Raw genomic sequence first — 8,508 nt, 5'->3', positions numbered from 1 at the left:
CCTGTAGTACAACTGCATAATAGAGCTTGCGACTTCATAAGATCAATTATAATAGATATCAGTGATAACTTGCATCTAAGGCTTAAGTACCGGATGGTGTTGTCATTAAACAAAGGAAAAGCTTTAGCATCTATAGATTTTGAGATGGAGTTCAATTTAAAGCACTTTGCTATTTGTGTGCACTTACGTTTGTTTATAGTACATAAACGTTGATTTTCGCAATTATGTGGAATGATTTTGGCTCAAAATCAATCTTACTTTTACAGGAAATAAAGTTTTAATTTTATGAAGTATTACTTAATAATTCAGAGCAACTAGCACTGCTCCGTACCATATCAAAGCATAATTACCTAATGATTCGTCGTTGCAATAGAAAAGAGCTATAAGCTAAGTCATTTTGGTGAGCCGTCAGTAGAGAAGACCAGATCAACTCTATAATAACCCATAGGAAAAACCTCAGCTTGTAGTAATCAGCTCGTATGGATCTATAACTTCCCGACGCTATCTATTGGTTAGCTAAGCCTCCATATACATAAGACGAAGCAGGAAAAGATTCTGGCAGAAACTGATTGAGACGGTCGACCGAGACGTTTTTGGACTTTCGTACCAAATAATTATGAGCAAAATAGAGGAAAAATCGTTACCGCTCACTTCTGACGTAGCGGCGAACGCGGTAAAGTGTCTTTTCCCAACGCAGCCCTGGAAAGATGACACAGCGCCCGAGGTTGACGAAGACGACATCTCTGAAGTGACAGTTGAAGAAGTGGGAGAAGCAACGGAAGAACTAGCGACAGGCAAAGCATCTGGATCGGACGGCGTGTCGTCAGAGATGGTCTGGATGCTAATCAAAGGACGGCCGAAGATCCTTCAAAAGTTAGCGAATGATATCCTGCGACAAAGGATTTTCCGAACGTATGGAAGGAAGTAAATTTAGTGCTGATCCCAAAGTCTGAAAATAAAACAGAGTCGACGGCTTTTCGACCGATCTGCCTTCTGAACATGGCTGCAAAGGCCATGGAGAGCCTCATAGTCGCTCGGTTGACCAAAGAAACGAAAGAAAAAGGAGCACTGTCTGGAGCACAATACGGCTTCCGGAAACAGCGTTCAACACTCGCAGCTGTAGACAGGGTCCTCAAGACAACGAGAGCGGAGATGAAGGGGACGCTGAAGACTAGAAACTTTGTACTTCCTATTTTACCGAATGTTAGAAATGTCTTTGATAGCATGAATTGGAGAACATTGATGGTCATACTGGAAGAGAAGGTGATCTCCACGTATCTATGCAGAGTCGTCAGCTCGTATTTAAAAAACGGAAGACTGGAGGCAGACGGGACGAAATACAGGGTCACAGCTGAGGTACCACAGGGAGCGGTTTTTGGACCAACACTGTGGAACTTAGCCTACGATGGCGTGTTACAAATTGCGGATTTACTGAGAGGGGCAGAAACTACTGCACACGCAGATGATCTGGCTCTTATTATCAAGGCCCGGGCAAAAGGCGACCTGGAAAATAAAGTAAATGGGTCTCTAGAGTTGGTAAATCGGTGGATGGAAGAACACTACTTAAGGTTAGCCGCTGAGAAGACAAAACCAGCATTTAACTGGCAAAAAGAAGATCAGAAGGGTCAATCTCTTTTTGGGATATACTCAAATCAGTTCCAGAAAAAAGCAAGATACCCCGGCGTAATGCTGGACATCGCGATGTCTGCAAAGGAACACATTAAATATGTAGCCGCAAAGGCGGGAAAAACAGCCCTCAACATGTTCCGCATTCTGCTTAGAGTAGGGGGAGCCTCTGAGGGCCATCGGAGATTCCTCACTTCTGTAAAAGAGGCTAGAGCACTCTCCGCAGCCTTAATGGGGGCAGATACGACTGCGACGCACTGCTGACCGCTCAAAGGATAGCAGCAATACGCGTAGCAAGAGCGTACAGAACCGTTTCAACCGAAGTTTTTTTAGTGCTGACCAGAATGGGGTCTGCTCGCCAGCGAAAAAGCGGAACGCCGTCTGAAAAACGTAAATAACGACGATGACATGGCCGCACGGCCACGATGGACAAGTGGCAGCGATCGCGGGAAACTCCCAAAGCCAATAGTAGAGGAGAGGTTCTGGGCGTCTTATTCCAGATGTCAAGGAATGGAAGCACAGCACCTATGGAGAGCTTACGTATCATTCCTGCCAGGTCCTGTCGGGCCACGGACAGTTTCAGACTTACATGGCCAAGATCGGCAAAGCGTAAGCGGACACCTGCGTATTCTGCGTATCGAGCATGGAAGACAGGTCAGAGATAAGCAGGCACACAGAGAGGTATTAATGACGGGTAGCGTAAAGGGAATGGTGCAAATGACGAAGGACAAGGAAAACTTTGATGACATTATGAAAAAAAGGAACAGCTCGAAAGAATGCGCCGCAGGAAAATAACGGAAGGACAAGCTCGAGACGAGCAAGGATCCGATGTCCTACTATCGGCTCTTATGGAAAAGCAGGGCAGAAGACCCCGTTCGGGAGTTAGTATACCCGGGGAGGAGAGGAGCCCGAATGGAGGATGGATCGGAACGTGACAAAGAAGGATAGTAGCCCAACGCCCGTTCCTGCAAGTTATGGTAATATTAAACTATATCCCGAATTAAAGCTCAAGTCTTTGAGGAGTCCAGGATTTAATGGGTGAGAGTACCACAGTATCAGATGAACAACACAGTTGTGAAGTCTGGTCTGCATAATGCATTTGCACTTAACCTCCAATAAAAAAAGCTAAGCACTTCAAACTCGACCTCATTAAGTAGATCGTGCTCGAACCATTCAAAGTGTTTTTGATTTTAAAAAAATATTGCATTGAGCGATAACTTTTAAAATTTTAAGAAATTTAGCAATTTGAGCATAAATATTATTTGTAGATAAAAATTTTTAATTTTGATAAAATAAGTAGGAACAAATATATTTTATCGAAAAATTATATTGTTATTAATTTTTTATAAATTCTTTATAAATACATTGAAAATAGTTTTTCTTATTATCTTATGTGTAACATATCTATGAGAAACCAGGTTATATGCATATAGGTATGGTCAGTGTTAATAGGCTAGATAAGCGTCATTGTTCATAATACATCATCTGTCACTTCTATTTCCACTTCATCGTTTGTAATACTCTTTAAGGTGCTCGCATGTCTTCAGAACGCCAATCCCGCGGAGTTGAGATTCCACTTTAAGCCTTTAGATGTGGCTGTCACCGGACTTCCAGCTGCAATGATGCCGCAGTAGCCACCTCGTACACTTTGTCGGGCCATTATTCGATGCGACCCCTTTCGAAGAACCCAGTAAACTTTGGCGCTAGTGTGAATAACAACATCGGCGTGGGTGATGTCCACACTCTAGTAAAGCGTATTAATATTGGCCATGATCTGATCAAGGCGCCCGCCCATTGCACAAAAGGCCAAAATGATTTCAAGGCCTGAATGTCGTCTGTATTTGGAGACATTTCTCGAAATCTGTATGTTCCTGATCAGCAGTTCTTACAACCGCTTGAAACATTCTCTCATTCCATCGACCACCTTTAAAAAGCTAAATGATTTTGATGCAATATTCTTCAACTTATTGACGCATCCTGATGCCAAAACATCATTATGTCATAAAGGCTGTTATCTAGAGGTACCTCCGTGAATGGCTGATTCGTGCAGTCATCACAGAGGGCGCTGCAGTCTAATTTAAAGACGTCACCAACGCGAGCATCAATGAGTGTCTGTTCTATAGCCCATTGAAAATGACAAATTTACCATGTTACGCATTTATAGAAGGGCAAAAATAAACTACCATTTATTACTTGGATTGAGCTTAATGGATATATATTACATGCGCAAGTAGAATCGCCACTCAATCAGGGTTTTTTAAATGAATTATTGCAAATTTAGCCTCCATGCTAAGTCGAACACTGCGTAAAGTACATATATTTTCAAGAGATGTGTGTGATATTTTGCCATTTGGTGCGAATATTAAATGTGAGGCATTTCTGTAGGTGATATATTTCAGTATAGACGATAAGATGTTAGCTTCACTTAATTTCGAAAAGAAACGACAAAACAAGTGGAGATGCCGGGGATCGAACCCGGGGCCTTTCACATGCAAAGCGAACGCTCTACCACTGAGCTACATCCCCGTGGATTATCGGTACTCAAAAAGACGTTATCAGCATTCGGCAATTTTTTGGAAAACATTTTCCGCTTATTTTTGAGTGGTCGAGACAATAATATGCCAATGTGCTGCTAACGGGTCATCTGTGTTATGGAAAGTTTAGATCGTATTTAAGCGATACTGCGACAAATAAGCTTTGAAACATGTGAAAACTTTAACTCCGAATAAAATAGCAATAAAATAACAAATGAATTTCAAACAGCTGGTTCCTCTTTCCCAAATAAAAAGTACTAAATTAATAAATCAAGAATCCTGTAATATTAGGCTAGATATTAGAATCGTGACTGCCTTCACAATCACCTTGGATTATTGAACCACTTAGTGTAGCAGTCTATACAGGCTAATCCTAATGGGCACCGCATTTACTCGCCGGCTGTTTCGCAGCTAACTACAACAGTTAATAATATAGAGTACTCGCTATCTAACTTTAAACAACTACCAATCTATCTTATTTATCTTCAGTATCATACCTACAACCCGTACTATAGATATAAATTATATCTATAACCACGGTCCACCCTTTTCTATGCACATCACAAAATTCGGGTTTAATTTTGATGTGTAACTAGAGGAGTATTCCTTTGCTAATGTGTCTTTGTTTAGAATTAGATAATGTAATTAAGTATTCAATATACTATTTTTGCAGATGCTTCTGGTCCATGACTTGAGTTCGGAGGTGGCCGAAGCGATCGTAGGGGATGTAGCTCAGTGGTAGAGCGTTCGCTTCGCATGTGAAAGGCCCCGGGTTCAATCCCCGGCATCTCCAATTTTAGTTTCAATTATTCCTAAACGGAGAATCATAGTTTATATTTATTTGGCTTGGGTATTTCATACTAGATTACTAACTGGAATCTACAAACGCAAGTAATAAAAATTTCAATAGAAATTCTTCACGTTATCCACAGTAGTCTCCATCTAATATTGACAGCACATTTTTGTAGTTTTCACTTACAAACAACTCCACAGTTTAAGGATTTTGCCAGTGTCGGGATGTATCCAACAAATTAAAATAATGATCTTACAACACTATTTTATAAAAATAGTCTGTGTCAGAAGTGGGGTTCGAACCCACGCCCTCTTTCGAGGAGCAGAGCTTAAATCTGCCGCCTTAGACCACTCGGCCATTCTGACTTGGTGCCTCGATCGCTCCCAAGCCTTTACTAGTATACCCGGCCATACCGTCGCCTGAGTCACTTCAATTCATGATATAACTCGGGAAAGGCACGTTCTGTAGTATACCTGAAAGTAAAATCAAAATATAGTTTTAGGTAACTTGTCGTGGAGTAAATACCCACAAAAAAATCAGGTATGTGAAAGTAGCAACACGTTAATTTATGCTGCGCACCGTTTTGTGTATGGCGCAAAGAAGATGTCATTTAGGCATGGTTTGAAATTCATTTAATATAATAAAATTAGCTGAAAATAACTAAGTCATTGCACAGAAAGGATGACTTAGGGCTAAACCACGATTTCCTTGCAAATACGACTGAAAAGGATTGAATTAAATACCGGGATATTAACGCGAATGTTATATCCACGACGATGCCTAACTTTTACAACACTGTTAAGTATTTTAGAAGACCTATGGCAATTACACAATTCGAAGCAACAAAACGGAGCACAGTTCTGTGTTAATGGATACGCAATCAAGCAAAATATATATTAGAATTTAATTTTGAACATATACGTTAGGATCTAATGGAACATGAACCTTATCGCTTGACTGCTGGAAATATGTACTCCACAAATCAGCGTGATAGACCATGTCCAACAATACGCGATGAGCATTATCTTTCGGCAGGCGTGATCAAATAGATAAGCCGGCCCATAACTTTTATAAATATAGGATTAGGTACTCTGACGTGTACACGACTCGAAAAACACCAAAGGATTACCTTCACTATTAATATCACCGGCAAAAATGGTTATCGGCAGTCACTATTACATAGAATAAACTACAAAATTCATTTCAAAATACTGTGGTTACATGCACAGCGTTAGCAAACATTTCCCTAATGATTACATGTAGTACTGGTTATTAGATTTTCTTTTTTTAAGTAGTGTTGTATGTAAGTGTATTCCAGTTATGCGATGATAATAGTTACGGTCTGTGGTGAAACTGTCCATGTATATTATAAATCAAGATAACGCTCAAAGCACTATATTGAAATGTAAAGTATTTTAAAATTATTCCGACGCCGGGAATTGAACCCGGGCCGCCTGGGTGAAAACCAGGAATCCTAGCCACTAGACCACGCCGGAGACGACATATCAATTCTTAGATAGGGTATTCAAGTTACTTTATAGTCCTTCTTTGTACGAAGATCAAGTTGTACAGAATTTTTGCTTGGTAGACGCTATTGCCGTAACCGATGTGATTAATATATAAGCCATCATTATAAGGCTAGTCCGCAGAAGTATATACTTAACTACTATTATCTAAGATAGGTATCAAATAATTTCTAATGCAACAGCAAATTCCCTTCACAATCCACTGTAGAATTTAGAAGTTGGATTAAAACGCTACATCTATATAGAAATTGTGGATTAATTTACAATAGAAATCCAGAGTCATTGATTTTTTTGAAAAAGTCACGTTTGCCGGTAACTATAATTATATATTGAAAGCATTGTTATAAATATTGACGTATAACTTTAAGTTAATAGATCCCAGTAGGGGAAATCTGTACGATTCTTGAATTAGTAGTCGGGTTACCTGATATTGGGTGAATACATCAAGATTACTTTTATGTTCATGCTAGCGTTCGATTATCGCGGGACCTTTAATAAAGATTTTTAGCGCCCCGTAAAAATATCGTGTGAACATTACTCATCTCAAACATATAATGATTATTAAATTTGAATTAGCCATCCTGAATAAGGTGTGGACATTAAGAAAAAAATTATTAAAAATATGTAAAATTCTACGTAATCCAGTTTTATTAGCCATCATTTAACAATATGATCTAATCTAATATTGACTTGTCGAAATGTATTGCGAGTTTTTCTAGCAAGATGGCTTTCAAGTTATGTATCTCGAGTAAGATAAGTCGTGTCATGTCGGCATCGTGTGGCATTTGAAAGCTTTGTTGAAACGCCTTTTTCAGATTTATAATACAGCGCCATAAATATGGGTGAAATTTCTGGAAATAAATTACTATGTTTTACAATTTTATTACGATGTAGACATAAATGCTGTCCAGACAGACTAACAAAAATTTTCTGTTTATCGTTGAAATGCGTTCTTAGGTGAAATAGTTCAAAGATGATTTTGTCACTTTCATTCTGGAAAATTGTTGAAATCTGGAATTGAAAATCTTCGTAGTGGTTCGAAAACGTTAATGATATGACCATTAAAATTGATGATTGATTGATAAAATGTGAAATAAAAATAAAAAATAAAAACACATGAATTGCCATAACATCACCAAGCGTACCATCACTACCAAATGGTTTTAAGCCACTCAAACAAAGCTGACGACAAAAAGAAGCTTGATGTTTGGGCGCTACACGAACTGATGTAGAATAATTTACTTGTTTGTATTTCTACTCGCGAAGTTTCACGTATACACAAAAAAACAGCCACTTCTGAAATGTTTCATCACGAACTGCGAGAAACAGATCAGGCACAAATAGAATCAATGTACTCTACGATCTGTAGCAAAGCTCAGACTGGCAACTAAGAAGGTAACGCTAGGTGCTTTTTTGGGTTTAGAAAGGCTTTATGAGTTGGTTCAGCGTGGCGAAACGGCTAATTCGTACCTCTGCTGTCAACGTTAACAGAATTACAACAAGCCATTAAAAAAGAACTGAATGGGTGAACTTAACTGAATTGAAAGACGGCGTTGCCTGCCACCATGATAACGCCGGACTACACACATGTTTAGCTATCCGGAAAATATTGACAACACTTGTATATAAAATGAATGCGTACCCTGTATGACACGAACCTTGTTTCATCAGACTACAACCTGTCTCGCTTTCTGCGTAACTTCCTTATTGGTGTTAATTCAGTTTCAATAGAGGGATGCAACAATCACTTAATCATCTTGTTCACTCACAAGCCATAGGAAGGAAAGTTCTACAGAAAGAGGTTTATTGCATAAACAGAAAAATGGCACAAGGGCATCGCTCAACATGGCTTATATTTAGTTTAGTAATATTATTTTAAAGTAAAAAAAAACATTTGCTTCAATTTCGGCTTAAACACACAGTAGTTTCTCAACAACCCAAGATTACACCATCGTACTTAACTCATAGAACAAACGGAATCATAAAATGCGATATTTTATTGGCAATCATGGCATGGTATGGTACTGGG

The 8,508-nt window shown here is 39.2% G+C and overlaps 1 protein-coding gene, 1 long non-coding RNA gene and 4 other non-coding genes across 6 annotated transcripts in view; 1 reads left to right on the top strand and 5 right to left on the bottom strand.

The window, feature by feature from the left end:
- Positions 1–3,783: 3,783 nt before the first annotated feature.
- Positions 3,784–5,762, bottom strand: LOC147753331 (uncharacterized). The gene is made up of 2 exons (XR_015311512.1): positions 5,697–5,762; positions 3,784–5,426 (listed from the first exon to the last, which is right to left on the bottom strand). It is a non-coding gene; the product is annotated as an uncharacterized LOC147753331 (long non-coding RNA).
- On the bottom strand, positions 4,081–4,152 carry TRNAA-UGC (transfer RNA alanine (anticodon UGC)). Its single transcript has one exon. It is a non-coding gene; the product is annotated as a tRNA-Ala (tRNA).
- TRNAA-CGC (transfer RNA alanine (anticodon CGC)) lies at positions 4,882–4,953 on the top strand. The gene has a single exon. It is a non-coding gene; the product is annotated as a tRNA-Ala (tRNA).
- On the bottom strand, positions 5,235–5,318 carry TRNAL-UAA (transfer RNA leucine (anticodon UAA)). Its single transcript has one exon. It is a non-coding gene; the product is annotated as a tRNA-Leu (tRNA).
- Positions 5,763–6,377: 615 nt separating the features above from the next.
- TRNAE-UUC (transfer RNA glutamic acid (anticodon UUC)) lies at positions 6,378–6,449 on the bottom strand. Its single transcript has one exon. It is a non-coding gene; the product is annotated as a tRNA-Glu (tRNA).
- Positions 6,450–8,260: 1,811 nt separating this feature from the next.
- The window catches only part of LOC111261465 (thiamine pyrophosphokinase 1), a gene marked incomplete in the record, with an annotated part of 2,467 nt that continues 2,219 nt past the window's right edge, over positions 8,261–8,508 (bottom strand). Inside the window, 1 exon segment of the mRNA XM_022834997.2 lies at positions 8,261–8,508.

Source organism: Varroa jacobsoni, unplaced genomic scaffold, assembly GCF_002532875.2.
Source record: "Varroa jacobsoni isolate VJ856 unplaced genomic scaffold, vjacob_1.0 scaffold_559, whole genome shotgun sequence".
Lineage (NCBI taxonomy): Eukaryota > Metazoa > Arthropoda > Arachnida > Mesostigmata > Varroidae > Varroa > Varroa jacobsoni.
Note: the sequence above shows the minus strand (reverse complement) of the source record. Positions and strands in the feature narration are given on the sequence as shown.